Source organism: Colletes latitarsis, chromosome 12 (genome assembly GCF_051014445.1).
Source record: "Colletes latitarsis isolate SP2378_abdomen chromosome 12, iyColLati1, whole genome shotgun sequence".
NCBI classification, from domain to species: Eukaryota; Metazoa; Arthropoda; class Insecta; order Hymenoptera; family Colletidae; genus Colletes; species Colletes latitarsis.
The window spans coordinates 18,669,809-18,695,949 of NC_135145.1; the positions used below are offsets into that span (position 1 = coordinate 18,669,809).

Genomic DNA, 26,141 nt, shown 5'->3' on the forward strand with positions numbered 1-26,141 from the left:
ATTTATGAAATATTCTATTTTACTTGAATCCTACTGTATCCCTATTTGAATTTCGCGCCAAATAGTAACGCTTTCAAAAAACAAATAAAAATACTATTTCAAACAAATTCAACATTCCATAATTTAAAAATAAATTATTTTAAAAAATTGACCACCACAAAAAGTATTATTTAATTCAATATAACCTACGCAACCGAAAATAAACTGATTTTACAAAATATTTATGAAATATTCCATTTTATTTGAATCCTAGTGTATCCCTATTTGAATTTCGCGCCAAATAGTAACTCTTGCAACGAAACGAGCGTACCAACATGAAAAGCTTCGTGTTATGCAACCGAAAATAAACCGATTTTACAAAATATTTATAAAATATTCCATTTTACTTGAATCTTAGTGTATCCCTATTTGAATTTCGCGCCAAATAGTAACGCTTTCAAAAAACAAATAAAAAAACTATTTCAAATAAATTCAACATTCCATAATTTAAAAATACATTATTTAACAAAATTGACCCACACAAACTATTATTTAATTCAATATAAGCTACATAACCTAAAATAAACCGATTTTACAAAATATTTATGAAATATTCCATTTTACAGGATTCCTACTGTATCCCTATTTGAATTTCGCGCCAAATAGTAACGCTTTCAAACATGCTTCTTTGCCCCCAAAAAACTAATAAAATTACTATTTCAAACTAATTCAACATTTTATAATTTAAAAATACATTATTCAAAAAAATTGACCCACACAAACTATTATTTAATTCAATATAAGCTACACAATCAAAAATAAACTGCTTTTACATAATATTTATGAAATATTCTATTTTACTTGAATCCTACTGTATCCCTATTTGAATTTCGCGCCAAATAGTAACGCTTTCAAAAAACAAATAAAAATACTATTTCAAACAAATTCAACATTCCATAATTTAAAAATAAATTATTTTAAAAAATTGACCACCACAAAAAGTATTATTTAATTCAATATAACCTACGCAACCGAAAATAAACTGATTTTACAAAATATTTATGAAATATTCCATTTTATTTGAATCCTAGTGTATCCCTATTTGAATTTCGCGCCAAATAGTAACTCTTGCAACGAAACGAGCGTACCAACATGAAAAGCTTCGTGTTATGCAACCGAAAATAAACCGATTTTACAAAATATTTATAAAATATTCCATTTTACTTGAATCTTAGTGTATCCCTATTTGAATTTCGCGCCAAATAGTAACGCTTTCAAAAAACAAATAAAAAAACTATTTCAAATAAATTCAACATTCCATAATTTAAAAATACATTATTTAACAAAATTGACCCACACAAACTATTATTTAATTCAATATAAGCTACATAACCTAAAATAAACCGATTTTACAAAATATTTATGAAATATTCCATTTTACAGGATTCCTACTGTATCCCTATTTGAATTTCGCGCCAAATAGTAACGCTTTCAAACATGCTTCTTTGCCCCCAAAAAACTAATAAAAATACTATTTCAAACAAATTCAACATTCTATAATTTAAAAATAAATTATTTTAAAAAATTGACCCTCACAAAAAGTATTATTTAATTCAATATAAGCTACACAACTAAAAATAAACTGCTCTTACAAAATATTTATAAAATATTCTATTTTACTTGAGTCCTACTGTATCCCTAATTTGAATTTCGCGCCAAATAGTAACGCTTTCAAAAAACAAATAAAAATACTATTTCAAACAAATTCAACATTCCATAATTTAAAAATAAATTATTTTAAAAAATTGACCACCACAAAAAGTATTATTTAATTCAATATAACCTACGCAACCGAAAATAAACTGATTTTACAAAATATTTATGAAATATTCCATTTTATTTGAATCCTAGTGTATCCCTATTTGAATTTCGCGCCAAATAGTAACTCTTGCAACGAAACGAGCGTACCAACATGAAAAGCTTCGTGTTATGCAACCGAAAATAAACCGATTTTACAAAATATTTATAAAATATTCCATTTTACTTGAATCTTAGTGTATCCCTATTTGAATTTCGCGCCAAATAGTAACGCTTTCAAAAAACAAATAAAAAAACTATTTCAAATAAATTCAACATTCCATAATTTAAAAATACATTATTTAACAAAATTGACCCACACAAACTATTATTTAATTCAATATAAGCTACATAACCTAAAATAAACCGATTTTACAAAATATTTATGAAATATTCCATTTTACAGGATTCCTACTGTATCCCTATTTGAATTTCGCGCCAAATAGTAACGCTTTCAAACATGCTTCTTTGCCCCCAAAAAACTAATAAAAATACTATTTCAAACAAATTCAACATTCTATAATTTAAAAATAAATTATTTTAAAAAATTGACCCTCACAAAAAGTATTATTTAATTCAATATAAGCTACACAACTAAAAATAAACTGCTCTTACAAAATATTTATAAAATATTCTATTTTACTTGAGTCCTACTGTATCCCTAATTTGAATTTCGCGCCAAATAGTAACGCTTTCAAACATGCTTCTTTGCCCCAAAAAACTAATAAAAATACTATTTCAAACAAATTCAACATTCCATAATTTAAAATTAAATTATTTTAAAAAATTGACCCCCACAAACTATTATTTAATCCTATATAAGCTACACAACCGAAAATAAACCGATTTTACATAATATTTATGAAATGTTCCACTTTATTTGAATTCTAGTGTATCCCTATTTAAATTTCGCGCCAAAGAGGAATGCTTTCAAACATGCTTCTGTGACCCAAAAAACTAATAATATATCATATAATATATTATTATACAATAATATACTAATAATAAATACTATTTCAAACAAATTCAACGTTACATAAATTTAAAATATATCATTTTAAAAAATTGACCCCCATAAAAAGTATTATTTAATTTTACATAAGCTACATAACCTAAAATAAACCGATTATACAAAACATTTATGAAATATTCTATTTTATTCCAATCCTGGTGTATCACTATTTGAATTTCGCGCCAAATAGTAACTCTTGCAACGAAACGAGCGTACCAACATGAAAAGCTTCGTCCCTACGGAGATCGAAGAACGCTTCGAAGTCTCGAGCGGCAGCCATTGCGTTTACGCTCGATGGACCGCGTTTGCGGTAACCGAACAATTCTTGCAAATCGTTCGATCTGGCCTTCGTTTACGCAGCCAGTTTTTCCCGTCCGTGTTTCGCGGACGTTTCGTCCCGTTACAGAATCGAGCTCTGCCCCGGTTACCGCAATCGTAACCCTTTTGCCGAGTGCAATCGTTCAACCATACCCTTTCAACACGTTTTGCGTGACGAGGCACATTATCGATCGACGAAACGGCGACGGTGGTCCCGAGCGTGATTTCGATCTATGGTCCAAAACTGTATTTCACTTGCAGCGAAACACACGAGCATAAATGTATTACAATTAGCGGGTATCTAGCCCACCGGGCGCTTGAGCATTCGAAAACATTCGATCGAGCAAATGGACGATTTAATAACCACGGTTTCGTCGGCTTATGCGAATAGTTATGTGCTATTTGGGGCATGAAAACAGACAAATTATAGGTTAGCGGGTAAACAAAAAATTAATTAGCGAAAGTATTCGAATAAATAATTGGAAATTTACCGAAGAGTAGCTAATTAGTTGCATTTTCTGGTAATTGAAAGGAAATATTGTTATGCTATGATAGTTTGAAAACCAGTAGTTAACGGCCATTGTCACGTATACGTGATCATATTCAAAATAATAAATTTGTAATCAAAATTGTGAAATATTTACTCGACTGGAGTTTTTGAACTTTATTGGACTTTTCTATAAGAGAATGAATAAACATTTATTTTTAATGCAATGTAATTAATCAGAAAATTAATTTTGATAAATAATTGTAAATTTAATGAGTCGAAGAGTAGTAAATTAGTCGCATTTTCTGGTAATTGAAAGGAAATATTGTTGTGCTATGATTGTTTGAAAACCAGTAGTTAACGGCCGCTGTCACGTATACGTGATTATATTCAAAATAATAAATTTCTAATTAAAATTGTGAAATATTTACTCGACTGGAGTTTTTTAACTTTATTGTACTTTTCTATAAGAGAATGAATAAACATTTATTTTCAATGCAATATAATTAATCAGAAAATTAATTTTGATAAATAATTGCAAATTTTACAGAGTCAAAGAGTAGTAAATTAGTTGCATTTTCTGGTAATTGAAAGGAAATATTATTGTGCTATGATTCGAGTATGATTGTTTGCAAACCAGAAGTTAACGGCCATTGTCACGTATACGTGATTATACTCTTTCGATCGCTACACAGGGTGTTTTGGGCCATCCCTGAGAAAAATTTCAATGGAAGATTCTAGAAGCCAAAATAAGACGAAAATCAAGAATACCAATTTGTTGATTGAGGCTTCGTTAAAAAGTTATTAAAAAATTAAATTAAAAAATTTCAAATCATTTTGAAAAAATTATTTTCAGTTGTGGGAGTCGATTACAATCATTTTTTGTGAATAGACATACCCCTGAAATCCTAACCATTTTCGAGAAAAAAATTCATTACTGAAAATATAATGTCTGATCCAGAATGAATGATTCCCCTAAAATTTCACGTGTTTTAAATCGTTCTGGAAAAATTATTTTTAGTTGCGGGGGTCCATTACAATCGTTTTTGGTCAATAGTCATACCCACGAAATCCTAACCACTTTCGAGAAAAAAATTCATTACTAAAAATTCATGTCTGACCATAACTGTCTTGTTACCCTGAAAATTGAGAAATTTCAAATCATTCTGGAAAAAATATTTTCGGTTGCGGGGGTCCATTACAATCATTTTTGGTGAATAGACATACCCCTGAATTCCTACCCATTTTCGAGAAAAAAATTCGAGAAGGTGTGAAATTTTTCGACGGGAATAAAAAATTTCAAATCATGCTAAAAAAAATTATATTTAGTTACATGGATCAATTACAAGCAATTTTGGTGAATAGACATACCCTCGAAATTCTACCCATTTTCGAGAAAAAAATTCGAGTAGGTGGACCAAATTTTCGACGAAATTAAAAAATTTTGAATCGTTTAAAAAAAATTATTTTCGATTGCAGGGGTCGATTACAATAATTTTTGGTCATTAGACATACTCTCGAAATCCTAACCATTTTCGAGAAAAAAATTCATTACTGAAAATCTAATGTGAGGCCAGAAATGGTTCCCCAAAATTTCATGTGAATCTTTAAAACGTCATAACTTCTGAACGGATTGGACGATTTTAATGTTTAAACAAGCAAACGACGCGTATTTTAGTGTAGAATATGTAGAAATTCTAAAAATAATCGAAAAGTTGATTCTTGACCTCGCAAAATAAGGAAAACCCTATAAAAATGGTCAAATTTTCAAACAGCCATAACTCCTACGATAGTGAATATATTTCAATGAAACTTTTTTCTGAAGTAGAGCCCATGGGTACCTACAGAAAAGTATTAGACAACTTTTCTGTAGGGCGTCAAATAAAATTATCAAAAATGAAAAACGAATGTATAAGAAAAATCGATAAGGGGGTAGATGCCTAAATTTTTCGGCGAAAAAAAAAATATTGAATTATTCTAAAAAAATTATTTCTAGGTTCTGGGGTTAATTACAATCATTTTTGGTTAATAGACATACCCTCGAAATCCTAACCATTTTCGAGAAAAAAATTCAAATAGATGGACAAATTGCCGTTCTACAGCCGCAACTTTGAACGTTAATAACTTTTTAACGAAGCCTCCATCAACAAATTAGTATTCTTGATTTTCGTCTTATTTTGGCCTCTAGAATCCCCCATTAAAATTTTTCCAAGGAGTGGCCAAACACTTTATATAAAAAAAGTCATTTTGAAAATTGAAAAAATAATTTTTAGTAATCTAATCTAAAATACTAATCAGATTAATTTACATCGATCAGTTGAAAATTATCAAAATAAGAATTTCGGTAAAAAAAAAATAATAAAATTACTACATAATAAAAAAAAAAATATGGCGACATTGTCTCACGATTTACCAAACAAATGCGATTGGATTTGCTAAATAGACGAACCGTGGCATTACGTTACAGCGCGCATGATCGATCCACAGGGTCAGCCGTGGATCCAGCGCTGGTTCACCCGTGACATTTTCAACCCCCGGTGTAAGAATGTTCAAAGGTCGAGAAATGGTTGGGAATAAAGCGTCGCTTTTACACCTTGACGCCTCTACAACTTTCGTGTCGATGCGTCTTATTAAGGGATAAGACCACTGCAAAAACCTAAAATAAAGTATTTTTGCAGTGGTACAAAAATACTTTATTTTAGGTTTTTGCAGTGGTCTTACCCCTTAATAATTAAAAACCTGAAATAAAGCGTTTTTGCAGTGGCAATATGCAAAAATATTGATTTTTCGTCTCGTATTATATCTATTATTTCTTAACTGATGAAGAAAAAATAGTTAAATAATTCTAAATTTAAAAATAACATATATGAGATCGAAAAAAATGCAAAAATATTGATTTTTCGTCTCGTATTATATTTATTATTTCTTAACTCATGAAAAAAAATAGTTAGAAAATTCTAAATTTAAAAATAACATATATGGAATCAAAAAAAATGCAAAAATATTGATTTTTCGCCTCCTATTATATTTATTATTTCTTAACTGATGAAAAAAAATAGTTAGAAAATTCTAAATTTAAAAATAACATATATGGAATCAAAAAAAATGCAAAAATATTGATTTTTCGCCTCGTATTATATTTATTATTTCTTAACTGATGAAAAAAAATAGTTAGAAAATTCTAAATTTAAAAATAACATATATGAGATCGAAAAAAATGCAAAAATATTGATTTTTCGTCTCATATTATATCTATTATTTCTTAACTGATGAAAAAAAATAGTTAGAAAATTCTAAATTTAAAAATAACATACATGGAATCAAAAAAAATGCAAAAATATTGATTTTTCGTCTCGTATTATATCTATTATTTCTTAACTGATGAAAAAAAAATAGTTAGAAAATTCTAAATTTAAAAATAACATATATGGAATCAAAAAAAATGCAAAAATATTGATTTTTCGCCTCAAATTATATTTATTATTTCTTAACTGATGAAAAAAAAATAGTTAGAAAATTCTAAATTTAAAAATAACATATATGAGGTCGAAAAAAATGCAAAAATATTGATTTTTCGCCTCAAATTATATTTATTATTTCTTAACTGATGAAAAGAAATAGTTAGAAAATTCTAAATTTAAAAATAACATACATGGAATCAAAAAAATGCAAAAATATTGATTTTTCGCCTCATATTATATTTATTATTTCTTAACTGATGAAGAAAAATAGTTAGAAAATTCTAAATTTAAAAATACCATATATGAGATCGAAAAAAATGCAAAAATATTGATTTTTCGTCTCGTATTATATTTATTATTCCTTGACCAATAAAAAAGATGGCTAGATGGTCAGACAAGAAAAAAAAATTGCAGAAAAACGCTTTTTTCAGCTTTTACAGTGATAAAAGCGTTATAAAAACATGGAAACGCGGTTTTGAATTTGGGGGAAAAAAAATATTTAAGAAAATTCGCGAGTTGCACGCACGGATTGTTGAGAAAATACCTTCGACAGGGGACATAGTACTCGTTAGAGCGAAAAATGCTTGGACAACACGGGTAGAAAAATCAATATTGTCGGAGTTGGTGATTTTCTGATTTGCTTATGGCCGTGGTACACGATTTCTAAATGTGGGATTATTTTACCATATTGTTTGTCGAATGTTGGACTTTCCACTCGAGCATAGAAACTTGGCAAATATTTGCAGTTAGACGACCCTAACATACCTCCTTTTTAACGAGTTTATTAATTAGGCAACTGGGAAATTTATGATCTTCGAAAAATGTTCAGATATTTTTTAAAATATTTTTGATTTATTTAATTTGTAATTTAAATAATTTGTAAATAATATATATTGTATTTTCTAATATTATTAATATTCAAGACTCAAATAATTCATGTACCAGACTCCAGAAAATAATTCTGACAAAATATTAATTTTTGATATTTGATATTAATAGAAAATATTTTACTTTCGTATAATTTTTGGATTTTTGGCAAGATAATAACACTATTTACAACGAGAAGTCTCAAATATGGCGTCTTTTTAATAAATTTATAAATTGTTCAAATAGGAATTTATTTTTTAAGGTCTGTAAAAAGTGTTGCATATAATCATATTTTTTTTTTTTTGATATTTTTGAGTTATTTAATTTGTAAATTAAATACAATATATATTGTATTTTTTAACATTATTATTATTTATGACTCAAATAATTCATGTATGAGACTCCAGAAAATAATTCTGACAAAATATTAATTTTTGATATTTGATATTAGTAGAAAATATTTTACTTTCGTATGATTTTTCGATTTTTGGCAAGATGGCGTCTTTTTAATAAATTTATAAATTACACAAATAGAAATTTATTGTTTGAGGTTTGTAAAAAGTATTGTGTATGTTCACATATTTTTTTTTGTATTTTTGATTTATATAATTTGTAAATTAAACACAATATATTGTATTTTCTAACATTATTATTATTTATGACTCAAATAATTCATAATCCAAACTCGAAAATAACCAACTTTGACAATACTATTCTTTCAAAATTTATTTTAATAAAAAATATTTTACTTCTGTATGATTTTTCGATTTTTGGCAAGATGGCGTCCAAACATGGCGTCTTTTTAACAAATTTATAAATTACACAAATAGAAATTTATTATTTAAAGTCTGTAAAAAGTGTTGCAAAATATTTTTGATTTATTTAATTTGCAAATTAAACACAGTATATTATATTTTTTAACATTATTATTATTTATGACTCAAATAATTCATGTACCAGACTCCAGAAAATAATTCTGACAAAATATGAATTTTTAATATTTGATATTAATAAAAAATATTTTACTTTCGTATGATTTTTGGATTTTTGGCAAAATAACAACACTATTTGCAACGAAAAGTCTCAAACATAATTTCTATTTAACAAATTTATAAATTACACAAATAGAAATTTATTATTTAAAGTCTGTAAAAAGTATTGCAAAATATTTTTGATTTATTTAATTTGCAAATTAATCACAATATATTCTATTTTCTAACATTATTAATATTTACAATTCAAATAACTCATGATTCAGACTCGAAAATAAACAATTCTGAAAAATATGAATTTTTGATATTTGATATTAATAAAAAATATTTTACTTTCGTATGATTTTTGGATTTTTGGCAAAATACTATTTGCAACGAAAAATCTCAAACATAATTTCTATTTAACAAATTTATAAATTACACAAATAGGAATTTATTATTTAAAGTCTGTAAAAAGTATTGCAAAATATTTTTGATTTATTGAATCTGCAAATTAATCACAATATATTCTATTCTCTAACATTACTAATATTTACAACTCAAATAACTCATAATCCACTCTCGAAAATAAACAATTTCGAAAAATATGAATTTTTTGATATTTGATATTAATAAAAAATATTTTACTTTCGTATGATTTTTGGATTTTTGGCAAAATACTATTTGCAACGAAAAATCTCAAACATGATTTCTATTTAACAAATTTATAAATTACACAAATAGAAATTTATTATTTGAGGTTTGTAAAAAGTATTGCAAAATATTTTTGATTTATTTAATTTGCAAATTAAACACAATATATTGTATTTTCTAACATTATTAATATTTACAACTCAAATAACTCACGATCCAGTCTCGAAAATAAACAATTTCGAAAAATATGAATTTTTGATATTTGATATTAATAAAAATATTTTACTTTCGTATGATTTTTGGATTTTTGGCAAAATACTATTTGCAACGAAAAATCTCAGACATGATTTCTATTTAACAAATTTATAAATTACACAAATAGAAATTTATTATTTGAGGTCTGTAAAAAGTATTGCAAAATATTTTTCATTTATTTAATTTGCAAATTAATCACAATATATTCTAGTCTCTAACATTATTAATATTTACAATTCAAATAACTCATGATCCAGACTCGAAAATAAACAATTCCGAAAAATATGAATTTTTGATATTTGATATTAATAAAAAATATTTTACTTTCGTATGATTTTTGGATTTTTGGCAAAATACTATTTGCAACGAAAAATCTCAAACATGATTTCTATTTAACAAATTTATAAATTACACAAATAGAAATTTATTATTTAAAGTCTGTAAAAAGTGTTGCAAAATATTTTTCATTTATTTAATTTGCAAATTAAACACAATATATTCTATTCTCTAACATTACTAATATTTACAACTCAAATAACTCATGATCCACTCTCGAAAATAAACAATTTCGAAAAATACGAATTTTTGATATTTGATATTAATAAAAAATACTTTACTTTCGTATGATTTTTTGATTTTTGGCAAAATACTATTTGCAACGAGAAGTCTCAAACATGATTTCTATTTAACAAATTTATAAATTACACAAATAGAAATCTATTATTTAAAGTCTGCAAAAAGTGTTGCAAAATATTTCTGATTTATTTAATTTGCAAATTAATCACAATATATTCTAGTCTCTAACATTATTAATATTCACGACCCAAATAACTCATAATCCACACTCGAAAATAAACAATTTCGAAAAATATGAATTTTTGATATTTGATATTAATAAAAAATATTTTCCTCGCGTAAAATTTTCTATACCCCTCCAAGCACACTATCATAAATAACCTACGAATGTTTATGCATTTATGCTAAATTTTAATTTCCAAAACATTAAAAAATACACTCGACATAAAAAAATATAAAAAACACTCAAACTAACATACAATTAACTCTATTAATTGTATTAATTAATTAATTTCCAAATATTATAAAATGCACTTGACATACAAAAATATAAAAAACACTCAAACTAACATACAATTAATTCTATTAATAAAAGCATAAATTTGCATAAAGATCCCCCCAATTAAAAAACATAACAAAAGTGAAACTTTGCATATAATACCATGAATATAGAAACAATATTAATGAAATAAATATTTCCTTAAAAAAATAAAGGTACCAAATAAAAATATTCGCGTTTCGTTATTTTTTGCTAGATTTATCGAGTACGGAGTGCCCGTAAAGTCTGTATTTTTTGTTTTTTTAGACGCTCTGTGGAATTTTTATCGCGCTCGAAGCGCACCGTGGCCGTTTCGTCGTTGAGTAAGAGCTACGAGTAAACGAGCATAACTGTACGTTGGCTTTCGCCGAATTGCTGGGACTTACTTTGGAGTTCGTGACGTGGTCGGCCGGCACTGATTCTGGAACGGTTTGCAGAGTGCTCCGCATACTAGCGGACATTGTAGGCCAGCCAGTTTCACTGCCTCAAACCCTCCGACGCTTTGACGATGCACCCTCTTCCCCTACGCCTGCAACAACATGCACATGGACGATTAAAACTGGGGGGAAACAACTTTTCGAAAAACAAAATATTTTGGCGATAAAATGACGCAATAAAACTCGTTTTAAAACGATTATTGAAAATTGAGGAACTTTTTAAAATAATTATTTTCAAAATAATTTCTAGAGTGCTTTTCGAAAACGTTTTTAGGGATAAAATGACACGATAAAACTCGTATTAAAATGCTTATTGGAAAATTGAGGGATTTTTCAAATAATTCTTTTCAAAATAATTTCACGAAAACTACTTTTCGAAACACATTTTGGCGATAAAATGACACAATAAAACTCATATTAAAACGATTATTGGAAAATTAAAGGATTTTTCAAAATAATTCTTTTTAAAATAATTTTTCGAAAACTACTTTTCGAAAACCTTTTTAGCGATAAAAAGACACAAAAAAAACACATATTAAAACGCTTATTGGAAAATTGAGGGATTTTTCAAAATAATTTCTCGAAAACTACTTTTCGAAAAACGTTTTTAGTGATAAAATGACACAATAAAACTCGTATTAAAATGCTTATTGAAAATTCAAGCTTTTTTTAAAATAATTTTTTTCAAAATAATTTCACGAAAACTACTTTTCGAAACACATTTTGGCGATAAAATGACACAATAAAACTCATATTAAAACGATTATTGGAAAATTAAAGGATTTTTCAAAATAATTCTTTTTAAAATAATTTTTCGAAAACTACTTTTCGAAAACCTTTTTAGCGATAAAAAGACACAAAAATAGTCATATTAAAACACTTATTGGAAAATTGAGGGATTTTTCAAAATAATTTCTCGAAAACTACTTTTCGAAAAACGTTTTTAGTGATAAAATGACACAATAAAACTCGTATTAAAACGCTTATTGGAAAATTGGGGAATTTTTTAAAATAATTCTTTTCAAAATAATTTCTCGAACACTACTTTTCGAAACACATTTTGGCGATAAAATGACACAATAAAGCTCATATTAAAACGATTATTGGAAAATTAAAGGATTTTTTAAAATAATTTTTCGAAAACTACTTTTCGAAAACCTTTCTAGCGATAAAAAGACACAATAAAACTCGTATTAAAACGCTTATTGGAAAATTGAGAGATTTTTCAAAATAATTTCTCAAAAACTACTTTTAGAAGAACATTTTGGCGATAAAATGGCAAAATAAAACTCGTATTAAAACACTTATTGGAAAATGGAGGGATTTTACAAAATAATTCTTTCCGAAATAATTTCTCGAAAGTAACTTTTCGAAAACTATTGTGTCGACAATATAAAATTCGTATTTAAAAACGTTTAGTAAAATTTAGGATTTGTTTAAAATAATTTCTCGAAAACTACTTTTCGAAAACCTTTTTAGCGATAAAAAGACAAAAAAACTCGTATTAAAACGTTTATTGAAAATTCAAGCATTTTTCAAAATAATTGCATTCAAAATAATTTCTCGAGAACTTTTCGAAAACGTTTTTAGTGATAAAATGGCAAAATAAAACTCGTATTAAAACGCTTATTGGAAAATTGAGGAATTTTTTAAAATAATTCTTTTCAAAATAATTTCTCGAAAACTACTTTTCGAAAAACATTTTGACGATAAAATGGCAAAATAAAACTCGTATTAAAACGCTTATTGGAAAATTGAGGAATTTTTCAAAATAATTTCTCGAAAACTACTTTTCGAAAACCTTTTTAGCGATAAAAAGACACAAAAAAACTCGTATTAAAACGTTTATTGAAAATTCAAGCATTTTTCAAAATAATTGCATTCTCAATTTTCAATTTTCAAAATAATTCTATTCAAAATAATTTCTCGGAAATTTTTCGAAAACCTTTCTATCGACAATATAAAACTCGTATTAAAATGTTTATTAAAACATGAGGTCCCTACAAAATAATTTCAAGAAAATAATTTTTTGAATACAATTTTCGAAAAATATTTTGTCGACAAAATGGCAAAATAAAGCTCGTAATAAAACGCTTATTGAAAATTCAGAAATTTTTCAAAATAATTCTATTCAAAATAATTTCTCGGAAATTTTCGGAAACCTTTTTATCGACAATATAAAACTCGTATTAAAATGTTTATCAAAACATGAGGTCCCTACAAAATAATTTCAAAGAAACAATTTTTTGAAAACAACATTTCGAAAAATATTTTGGCGATAAAATGGCAAAATAAAACTCGTAATAAAACGCTTATTGAAATTTGAGGAATTTTTCAAAATAATTCTATTCAAAATAATTTCTCGAGAACTTTTCGAAAATTTTTTTAGTGACAATATAAAACTCACATTAAAACTCTTATTAAAAAATTCAGAATCCTTCCAAAATAATTTCTCAAAAACTATTTTGGCGACAATATAGAACTAGTATTAAAAAGCTTATTAAAAAATTCTGTCTCTCTTCAAAATAATCCCTCGAAAATAACTTTCCAAAAAATATTTTGACAATAATATAAAAGTCGTACTAAAATGCTTATTAAACAATTCGATTCCTCTTCAAAATAATTCTTCTAAATTAAAAAAAAAATTCGGTGTTTTCAAATGTGGATAAATAACAATTATCCATAGATTAAAATCGATTTTTAAACAATTTCATACTTATTACAGTTATTTTTATTTATTACGAATTTATTTCGAAATTCTATTTTACAAAAATTATTCTCGAGGGCCCAAGTATACGTATTAAAATTCAAACCCTTTTCGAAATAATTTTTCCAAATTAAAAAAAAAATTCAGTACTTCCAAACGTGAAAAAATAGTAATTAATCGATTAAAAAATTAATTTTTAAACAGTTTCATATTTATTAGTTATTTTTATTTATTATGAATTTATTTCGAAATTCTATTAATCTATCTTTTTACAAAAATTATTCTCGAGGGCCCAAGTATACGTATTAAAATTCAAGCCCTTTTCGAAATAATTTTTCCAAATTAAAAAAAAAATTCAGTACTTCCAAACGTGAAAAAATAGTAATTAATCGATTAAAAAATTAATTTTTAAACAGTTTCATATTTATTACAGTTACTTCTATTTATCATGTTACTTTGAAATTCTATTAGTTTATCTATAATATTTACAAAAATTATTCCCAAGAGCCCCGCATATCGACTTTAGAATTTTAATAAACACCGAATGATTATTCAACGCGTGTTTATTTCAAACCACCACAACACATCGTCTAATAAAGTACGATTTCAATTAATATAATACATAATAACAGTATCCTCCATTAATTAAAATCATCGTTAAATGGACCAACCGTTATTGTGCTTCAATTTGCGAGATTTATTTTTAACAAAGAATTTGCAAAAGGTCCAATTAACGGGATATTATGCTTTCATAATACAAACTTATAGAAGAATAAAAATTTAAATATATTTAAAATTTTTAAATATATTTTAAATTTTTATGATTCATAGTTTATTATTTTCTCAATTCTGCAATAGTCAAAAAAATGTAAGAATAATGACAATTCATTGCCCAGAAAAATAGTAAAAAAAATTACAACAAATTCATAAAATAACAAATAACTTAAAAAATTATGTCACTCTTTAACACATCTTTTCATTTAATTTTTTATTTTGTCTTGAATTCATTGGGCTGAAAAACACTATAATTACAAAACAAGATTTGCAATTAACCTCAAATAAATCAAATCCTATTGAACTATTAAATAACAAATTTGAAAGTTACAACAACTAGACAATTTTCTATAAAACGCAGTTTCAATTGGGAGAATTTTCTTGTTCAAACTTTGCATTCCTTCTCCGAGAAATTTTATAATAAAAACATCGTAATACTATGAAATTAGCCTCTTAAAAATTTTTTAGAAATAGTAAATTATTTTCAAACACCTCATCGTTGGTCTTCGAAGGCTGCAAAAAGAATAATTCCGTTAAACTATGTATTTTGAGTCAAAAAGTCTCTGTTGTACCGTTAAAGATTGAACGCGCGTTCGAATTTTCCCGCGCAACTACCGAAACGATCGACGCGCCAATCGAGAAATCGGCCACCGACCGTTCCTCGAGCGTTCACTTTTTCCCCGTTGCGGCGTCGAAGGCAAAAAGCAACTTATCGGATGTCGCGGGCGATAACGGTGCATCTGGTCCCATCGATGATCGCCCGAGTGCTCTCTATTAATTGGTATGCGCAGTGAACCGTGCGTTCAATTAGAAGAGTGGTACGTGTGCGCGACGGTGGCGCCAAACCGTGAAACTACGATGCGCGCGTCGGCCTCTTTGCGTTTCAGCGCGGCTAATAAGCCGATCCTCCATTTGTTTTATGCAATCTTCGAAATTGGAATGCTGGGGCCAGGAAATCCCTAATCGATTTTAATACTACCCGTGCAACGCGAAACCGGGTCAAATTACTTTAACTGTTTGAGACGTTATTGGGTCCCCCCCGCCATTATGGAATTAACAAATATCAATTTTAGATGAAAGAATGTTTGATTTTGGGTTTTTATTTTCTTATTTATTTTTGGACAGGAATTTTTACTTTAACGCGATGGTTGTTTTATTTATGACAATATTTTTTTTTTTTATATATTTGTGATAATATGAAGCGTAAGAATTATTTGAATATATCGTGATATTTTTGTTTTTAATTAAATAATTTCTAATAATAGTGTCGAATTAATTTTTTGACAGTCTGGAATTTTTATTTATCATACTAAAAATCTTTTTTTTTATAAATTGCATTATTATAAAATATAAAAATTATTTGCGTATATCGTGGTATTTGTTTTCAATAATAGAATGTTTTATTTTAATGAAAAAATTTATTTCTCGACACTCTAGAATTTCGTAATTTTATTCATCATACTAAAAAATTTTTTTTTTATTAAAATTATTATTAAATTATTTATTAACATTATTATTGGAAATAATTTCTCGACAGCCTCAAATTTTTACTCTATCATTTCGTAATTTTATTCATCATAATAAACAATTTTTTTTTTTTATAAATTGCACTAATATAAAATATAAAAATTATTTGCATATATCGTGATATTTGTTTTGAATGAAATAATGTCCAATAATAATGTCAAATTAATTTATCGACACTCTAGAATTTTATTTATCATACTAAAAATCTTTTTTTTTTATAAATTGCACTATTATAAAATATAAAAATTATTTGCGTATATCGTGGTATTTGTTTTCAATAATAGAATGTTCAATTTTAATGACAAATTATTTTCTCGACACTCTAGAATTTCGTAATTTTATTCATCATACTAAACAATTTTTTTTTTATAAATTGCACTAATATAAAATATAAAAATTATTTGCATATATCGTGATATTTGTTTTGAATGAAATAATGTCCAATAATAATGTCAAATTAATTTATCAACACTCTAGAATTTTTATTTATTATACTAAAAATCTTTTTTTTTTTTTATAAATTACACTATTATAAAATATAAAAATTATTTGCGTATATCGTGGTATTTGTTTTCAATAATAGAATGTTCAATTTTAATGACAAATTAATTTCTCGACACTCTAGAATTTCGTAATTTTATTCATCATACTAAACAATTTTTTTTTTATAAATTGCACTAATATAAAATATAAAAATTATTTGCATATATCGTGATATTTGTTTTGAATGAAATAATGTTCAATAATAATGTCAAATTAATTTATCAACACTCTAGAATTTTTATTTATCATTTCGTAATTTTATTCATCATACTAAACAATTTTTTTTTTTATAAATTGCACTAATATAAAATATAAAAATTATTTGCATATATCGTGATACTTGTTTTCAATAAAAGAATGTCCAATAATAATGTCAAATTAATTTATCGACACTCTAGAATTTCACAATTTTATTCATCATACTAAAAAATTTTTTTTTATTAAAATTATTATTAAATTATTTATTAACATTATTATTGGAAATAATTTCCAATAATAATTTCAATAAATGTCAAATTAATTTCTCGACATCCTCAAATTTTTACTCTATCATTTCGTAATTTTATTCATCATACTAACCAATTTTTTTTTTATAAATTGCACTAATATAAAATATAAAAATTATTTGCATATATCGTGATACTTGTTTTCAATAAAAGAATGTCCAATAATAATGTCAAATTAATTCATCGACACTCTAGAATTTCACAATTTTATTCATCATACTAAACAATTTTTTTTTATTAAAATTATTATTAAATTATTTATTAACATTATTATTGGAAATTATTATTAAATTATTCCAATAATATTTTTATATGGAAATAATTTCCAATAATAATGTTAATAAATAATTTAATAATAATTTTAATAAAAAAAAATTGGAATTTATTCCAATAATAATGTCAAATTAATTTCTCGACAGCCTCAAATTTTTACTCTATCATTTCGTAATTTTATTCATCATACTAAACAATTTTTTTTTTTATAAATTGCACTAATATAAAATATAAAAATTATTTGCATAAATCGTGGTATTTGTTTTGAATGAAATAATGTCAAATTAATTTTCCTGACACAACAGAAAATTTTTGCATCAAATTCTAACCCAGTTCGATAGTTTGTACAGCGCCCCCCACTTTTGAGTTTCGACAAAACTGATAGAATTTCTTTTTTTTTTTTTAGGAGTCTGATTTTTTCTCAAATGTGATAGCTGCGTATTGTCAATTATATAACGAGGTTTAATAATTTTCACAGTCGGAAAATCGATGCAGTTTGTGAACATTGGCGCGGTCGACGTAATGGGGAAAACAGTCGTTTACTGCGTACACTCTCACACCTCAAAATCATCAATTGAAACTGAACCACAGCCCTATACAGGGTGTTCGACAACGATGGGAAAAATTTTAATAGAGGATTCTAGGGGCCAAAATAAGACGAAAATGAAGAATACCAATTTGTTGATGGAGGCTTCGTTAAAAAGTTATTAACAATTAAATTCAGAAATTTCAAATCGTTCTGGAAAAATTATTTTCGGTTGCGGGGGTCAATTACAATTATTTTTGGTGAATAGACATAACCCCGAAATTCTACGCAGTTTCGAGAAAAAAATTCATTACCGAAAATTTCATGTCTGACCATTGAGATGTTTCACTGAAATTTCATTGAAATGTTTAAAATATCATAACTTCTGAGCGGATAGGAGGATTTTAATGTTTAAAAAAGCAAACGACGCGTATTTAGATGAAGAATATGTAGAAATTGCAAAAATATTGGAAAAGTTGATCCTTGACCCTGTAAACTGAGAAAAACCCAATAAAAATGGTCCAATTTTCAAACAGCCATAACTCCTACAATTCTGAATATATTTAAATGAAACTTTATCCTGAAGTAGAGCTTATGGGTACTTACAAAAAAGTATTAGACAACTTTTCTGTAGGGCGTCAAATAAAATTACTAAAAATAAAAAACGAATTTTGAAGGAAAATCTACGGGGGGTAGGTGCCTAAATTTTTCGACGAAAAAAAAAAAATTTCAAATCGTTCTAAAAAAAATATTTTCGGTTGCAAGAGTCAATTACAATTATTTTTGGTGAATAGACATAATCCCGAAATTCTACGCAGTTTCGAGAAAAAAATTCATTACCGAACATTTCATGTGTGACCATTGAGATGTTTCACTGAAATTTCATTGAAATGTTTAAAATATCATAACTTCTGAGCGGATAGGAGGATTTTAATGTTTAAAAAAGCAAACGACGCGTATTTTAGTGTAGAATATGTAGAAATTGCAAAAATACTGGAAAAGTTGATCCTTGACCCTGTAAACTGAGAAAAACCCAATAAAAATGGTCCAATTTTCGAACAGCCATAACTCCTACAATAATGAATATATTTCAATGAAACTTTTTTTTAAAGTAGAGCTCATGAGTACCTACAAAAAAGTATTATACAACTTTTCTGTAGGGCGTCAAATAAAATTACTAAAAATAAAAAACGAATTTTTAAGAAAAATCGACGGGGGGTAGGTGCCTAAATTTTTCGACGAAAAAGAAAATTTCAAATCGTTCTGGAAAAATTATTTTCGATTGCAGGGGTCAATTACAATCATTTATGGTCATTAGACATACACTCGAAATCCTACCCCCTTTCGAGAAAAAATTCGAGTAGGTGGGAAATTTTTTGACAAAATTAAAAAATTTCAAATCGTTCTAAAAAAATTATTTTCAGCTGCAGGGGTCAATTACAATCATTTTTGGTTAATAGACATACACTCGAAATCCTAACAATTTTCGAGAAAAAATTCATTACTGAAAATCTAATGTGAGGCCAAAAATGGTTCCCCAAAATTTCATGTGAATCTTTAAAACGTCATAACTTCTGAACGGATTGAAGGATTTTAATGTTTAAAAAAGCAAACAACGCGTATTTTAGTGTAGAATATGTAGAAATTCTAAAAATATTCAAAAAGTTGTTCCTTGACCCTCTAAAATGAGAAAACCCCCATAAAAATGGTCCAATTTTCAAACAGCCATAACTCCTACAATAGTGAATATATTTCAATGAAACTTTTTTTTGATGTAGTGCTCATGGGTACCAACAAAAAAGTATTAGACAACTTTTCTGTGGGGCTTCAAACAAAATTACTAAACATCAAAAACAAATTTTTAAGAAAAATCGACGGGGGTAGGTGCCTAAATTTTTCGAAAAAAAAAAATTTCAAATTATCCTGAAAAAAATTTTTTCGGTTGCAGGGGTCGATTATAATCACTTTTGGTCATTACACATACCCCCGAAATCCTACGCATTTTCGAGAAAAAAATTCCTTACCAAAAATATAATTTCAAACCAGAAATGTCACTCGAAAATTTCCTTCGAATCTTTAAAACGTCATAACTTCTGAACGGATTGGACGATTTTAATGTTTAAAGAAGCAAACGACGCGTATTTTAGTGTAGAATATGTAGAAATTCTAAAAATATTCGAAAAGTTGTTCCTTGACCCTCTAAAATGAGAAAAACCCGATAAAAATGGTCCAATTTTCAAACAGCCATAACTCCTACAATAGTGAATATATTTCAATGAAACTTTTTTCTAAAGTAGAGCTCATGGGTACCTACAAAAAAGTATTAGTCAACTTTTCTGTAGGGCGGCAAATAAAATGACTAAAAATAAAAAACGTATTTAAGAAAAATCGACGGGGGGTAGGTGCCTAAGTTTTTCGGCGAAAAAAAAAAATTTCAAATCGTTCTAAAAAAAATATTTTCGGTTGCAAGAGTCGATTACAATCATTTTTGGTGAAGAGTCATATCCTTGAAATCCTACTCATTTCTTAGAAAAAAATTCGAGAAGGTGTGAAATTTTTCGATGAAGAAAAAAAAATTTCAAATCTTTCTAAAAAAAATATTTTCGGTTACAAGAGTCGATTACAATCATTTTTGGTGAAGAGTCATATCCTTGAAATCCTACTCATTTCCTAGAAAAAAATTCAAGATGAGAAATTTTTCGATGAAAAAAAAAAATTTCAAATCGTCCTGGAAAAAATATTTTTGGCTGTAAGGGTCAATTACAATCATTTTTGGTGAAGGGTCATATCCTTGAAATCCTAATCATTTTCTAGAAAAAAATTCGAGAAGGTGTGAAATTTTTCGACAAAAAAAAAAAAAAAAAAAAAAAAAAAAAAAAATCAAATCTTTCTAAAAAAATATTTTTGACTGTAAGGGTCAATTACAATCATTTTTGGTGAAGAGTCATATCCCCGAAATCCTACTCATTTTCTAGAAAAAAATTCGAGAATGTGTGAAATTTTTCGACAAAAAAAAAAAAAAAAAAAAAAAAAATTCAAATCTTTCTAAAAAAATATTTTTGGTTACAAGAGTCGATTACAATCATTTTTGGTGAAGAGTCATATCCTTGAAATCCTACTCATTTCCTAGAAAAAAATTCGAGGTGTGAAATTTTTCGACAGAAAAAAAAAATTTCAAATCTTTTTGGAAAAATTACGTTCGGTTGCGGGGGTCAATTACCATCATTTATGGTCATTAGACATACCCCCGAAATCCTAACCATTTTCGAGAAAAAAATTCATGACTGAAAATATAATGTCTGACCACAACTGTCGGGATTTAAGATTTGAAACCGTAAATGCAATTTTGCACCTCCGCCCACACTCTCCTTCGATTTCTCCATTCGTGTGGTTGAATTTCCCTTTATTATCCTCGTTATGGCGACCAAGGTCGTCGAAGGGGAATAAAAAAACAATTTAAGCGTGCAAAAGACGATGAATTCGAGTCGATTTCGGGACTCGACAGGATACTTTACGATCGGTCGCAAAGGAGGACACGCGGACCCTGTTGCATTAGGTCAGCCATCGAAAACGGTCCACCGAACTTGCACAGGTAGGCGAGAGTGAATCATGCCTCGCAGTCGACCATACGACGGAATGCAACATCGGGCCAACTTCGACTCTCGTTTGCCCGTAGCTCGGTAAAACTCTCCGTAATTCGTACTTCGCGCCTCTATTTTTAACGCAGCGAATATAGAAACGGGGGAAAGCACCGAGGTTGCCGCCAAATATTTTGGCCGCTCGTGGCTTGGTGAGTCACGTCGAAAATATTTTCATTCGTAGTCTGACTCGATCGGATTTTCATTATATTTCAAATTTTTTAAATTTTACTATTTCAGAGTAGAAATAATTGTTTTTATAATATTATATAATTTTTGTTAGTAATGAAAATGGGTCACACTATAAAATGAAATTTTGTTTGTGTTTTTTTCTATCAAAATTTTGTATTAGATATGTGGGAGTCGATATACTGAATGGTGACCTTGGACGGCCAAAATATTTGGCGCAGACCTGATGGTTTTGAGTGACTTCGAATGGGAAGTTAGATGATTCAATCTATAAGCTACAATTTTTTGCTTTGTTTTTCCTACCAGAATTTTACATTGGATTTGATATAAATGGTGACCTTGAATGGCCAAAATATTTGGCGCAGACCTGATGGTTTTGAGTGGCTTCGAATGGGAAGTTAAATGGCTCGAATTATAAGCTTTTTACATTAATTATAATATTTTTTTTCTTTGTTTTTCCTACCAGAATTTTAAGAGAAAATTTTAAATTTTATCAGAAAAATGGCTACCCAAACTGTAATTTCCAAATTAAAATTTAAATCACAAACATTTCAAATTTATTAAATTTTCATGTTTTAGAGTAGAAATAATTGTTTTGAGTTTTTATAATATATAATTTTTGTTAGTAATGAAGATGAGGCACACTATAAAATGAAATTTTGTTTGTGTTTTTTTCTATCAGAATTTTGTATTAGATATGTGGGAGTCGATATACTGAATGGTGACCTTGGACGGCCAAAATATTTGGCGCAGACCTGAGAATTTCGAGTGTTTTCGAATGGAATGTTAGATGATTCAATCTATAAGCTACAATTTTTTGCTTTGTTTTCCCTACCAGAATTTTACATTGGATTTGATATAAATGGTGACCTTGGACGGCCAAAATATTTGGCGCAGACCTGATGGTTTTGAGTGGCTTCGAATGGGAAGTTAAATGGCTCGAATTATAAGCTTTTTACATTAATTATAACATTTTTTTTCTTTGTTTTTCCTACCAGAATTTTAAGAGGAAATTTTAAATTTTACCAGAAAAATGGCTACCAGAACTGTAATTTCCAAATTAAAATTTAAATCACAAACATTTAAAATTTTTTAAATTTTCATGTTTTTGAGTAGAAATAATTGTTTCGAGTTTTTATGATATTATATAATTTTTGTTAGTAATGAAAATGGGGCACACTATAAAATGAAATTTTGTTTGTGTTTTTTTCTATCAGAATTTTGTATTAGATATGTGGGAGCTGATATACTGAATGGTGACCTTGAACGGCCAAAATATTTGGCGCAGACCTCAGAATTTCGAGTGTTTTCGAATGGAAAGTTAAATGGCTTTAATTATAAAGTGCAATTTGATTTCGTTTTTCCTACCAGAATTTTACATTGGATTCGATATACGATGACCTTGAGCGGTCAAAATATTTGGCATATACTTAACAATCTCGAGTGTTTTCGAATGGAAAATAAGATAACTCAAAATATAAGCTATAATTTGTGTTTTTTTTCATACCATAATTTTACATGAGATATATGGATTCATTACACTAAATTTGATGACCTTGAGTGGGCAAAATATTTGGCGTAGACCTGAGGATTTCGAGTGTCTTCGAATGGGAAGTTAGATAACTCTAAATATAAGTTGCAATTTGACTTTGTTTTACCTACCACAATTTTACATTAGACATATGGATTCATTACACTAAATGATGACCTTGAGTGGCCAAAATATTTGGCGCAGACTCGATGGCCTCAACTATCTTCGAATGGGAATCAAGATGGCTTTAATTATAAGGTGCAATTTTATTTTGTTTTTGATACTACAATTTTACATTCGACATATGGATTCATTACACTAAACGATGACCTTGAGTGGCCAAAATATTTGGCGTAGACCTAATGGTTTCTACTATCTTCGAATGGGGAATAAGATGACTAACTATAAGCTGTAATTTGATTTTGTTGTTCTTACTTACAATTTTACATTGGATTTGGTACATTTGGTACATTATGCAGCCAAAATATTTGGCACAGACCTGACGATTTCAAATCTTTTGGAACAGAAAGTTAGATGACTGAAAATATAAGTTACAATTTGACTTTGTTTTTCCTACCACAATTTCACATTACATATATGGATTCACTACATTAAATGATGACCTTGAGCAGCCAAAATATTTGGCGCATACCTAACAATCTCAATCATCTTCGAATGAAGTACAAAATGACTCAAATTACAACTTGCAATTTGTCTTAGTTTCTCCTACCACAATTTTCAATTGTTTGCAATACATAATGACCTTGAGCAGCCAAAACATTTGGCGTATACTTAACAATCTCAATCATCTTCGAATGAAGAACAAAATGACTCAAACTACAACTTGCAATTTATCTTCGTTTCTCCTACCACAATTTTCAATTGTTTGCAATACACAATGACCTTGAGCAGCCAAAATATTTGGCGCATACCTGACAATCTCAACTAACTTCGAATGAAGAACAAAATGACTCAAATTACAACTTGCAATTTGTCTTCGTTTCTCCTGCCACAATTTTACATTGTTTGCAATACACAATGACCTTGAGCAGCCAAAATATTTGGCGCATACTTAACAATCTCAATCATCTTCGAATGAAGAACAAAATGACTCAAACTACAACTTGCAATTTGTCTTTGTTTCTTCTACCACAATTTTACATAGAATTAGTACTCGATGACCTTGTGCAGCCAAAATATTTGGCACAAACCTGACAATCTCAACTAACTTCAAATGAAGAACAAAATGACTCAAACTACAATTTGCAATTTATCTTTGTTTTTCCTACCACAATTTTCAATTGTTTGCAATACACAATGACCTTGAGCAGCCAAAATATTTGGCGCATACCTGACAGTTTCGAGTGTCTTCGAACGTAAAGAAGCCAGAAACGTTTCGAAATAAGATTTCGAACCCGATATAAATTTTCTGTGAATTAGAGAGGAAAGGTAAAGACACTTCTTGGCGATCAATCGACGGCTCTGCGACACTCTCGCTTCGGTTTTTGCTCAGGTTTCGACCCAATCGCGTGAAACGGGAAGCCGCGGATACGAACGAAAGGAACGATAAAGAAAACGAGAATACGCGGACTGGTACCGACGCTACGTCGAGTTACGTGTCGGCGTCGCGCTCTCTCTCGCGCCGTTTCCACCTCGAATCGACCGAACGAAACAAGGTTGGCGAAAGTCGTCCCTCGGCATTGAGAGATTATTAATCTCGATGAGTATTATCCCTGCAGCGTGACGGGACGAGGAACCTTCGAGAACCAAATCGCTATCGATAATTTTCTACATTGGAATTCAACTTTTCTCTGCTGAAATTTTGTACTATCATATAAATTCATTGTAAAAATTATGGCTTAACAAATTGAACACTTTTAGAATTTTTATTCAGTTTCTAAATGTAAATACGAATTTTGTATTTCGAATTTCTAAATGTAAATACGACATTTAAATTTTGAATTTTTCAAGGAAATAAGAGTTTAGAATTCTGAATTTTTAAAAGCAAATGAGAATTTTGAATTTCGAATTTCTAATAATAAATAAGAATCTTAAATTTTGAATTTCTAAAAGTAAATAAGAATTTTGAATTTTGAGTTTCTAAATGTAAACAATAGTTTTGAATTTTGAATTTTGAGTTTCTAAATGTAAACAAGAATTTTGAATTTTGAGTTTCTAAATGTAAACAAGAATTTTGAATTACGAATTTTTAAAAATAAATAAGAGTTTTGAATGTTGAATTTTCAAAAATTAAAAAAGAATTTTAAATTCTGAATTTCTAAAAGTAATGAATTCGTCCTAAAAAATTCTAGCTTATCAAATTGCACACTTTTAGAGTTTTTATTTATTTTCTAACAGTAAATAAGAATTTTTAATTTGGAATTTCTAAAGGTAAATAAGAATTTTGAATTTCAAATTTCTAAATGTAAATAAGAATTTAAAACTTTGAATTTCTAAATATAAATAAGAATTTTGAATTTTGAATTTCTAGAAGTAAATAAGAATTTTGAATTTT

At 27.6% G+C, this 26,141-nt stretch overlaps 1 protein-coding gene across 10 annotated transcripts in view; it reads right to left on the reverse strand.

The window, feature by feature from the left end:
• The window catches only part of LOC143348816 (serine/threonine-protein kinase MARK2), a 294,206-nt gene extending 282,702 nt beyond the window's left edge, over positions 1 to 11,504 (reverse strand). For all 10 annotated transcript variants that reach the window (XM_076779449.1, XM_076779447.1, XM_076779446.1 and 7 more), the window contains exon 1: positions 11,362 to 11,504. The gene's annotated coding sequence lies outside the window, so the exon portion shown is untranslated. The remainder of the gene's footprint in view (positions 1 to 11,361) is intronic.
• Between the last annotated feature and the right edge of the window lie 14,637 nt (positions 11,505 to 26,141).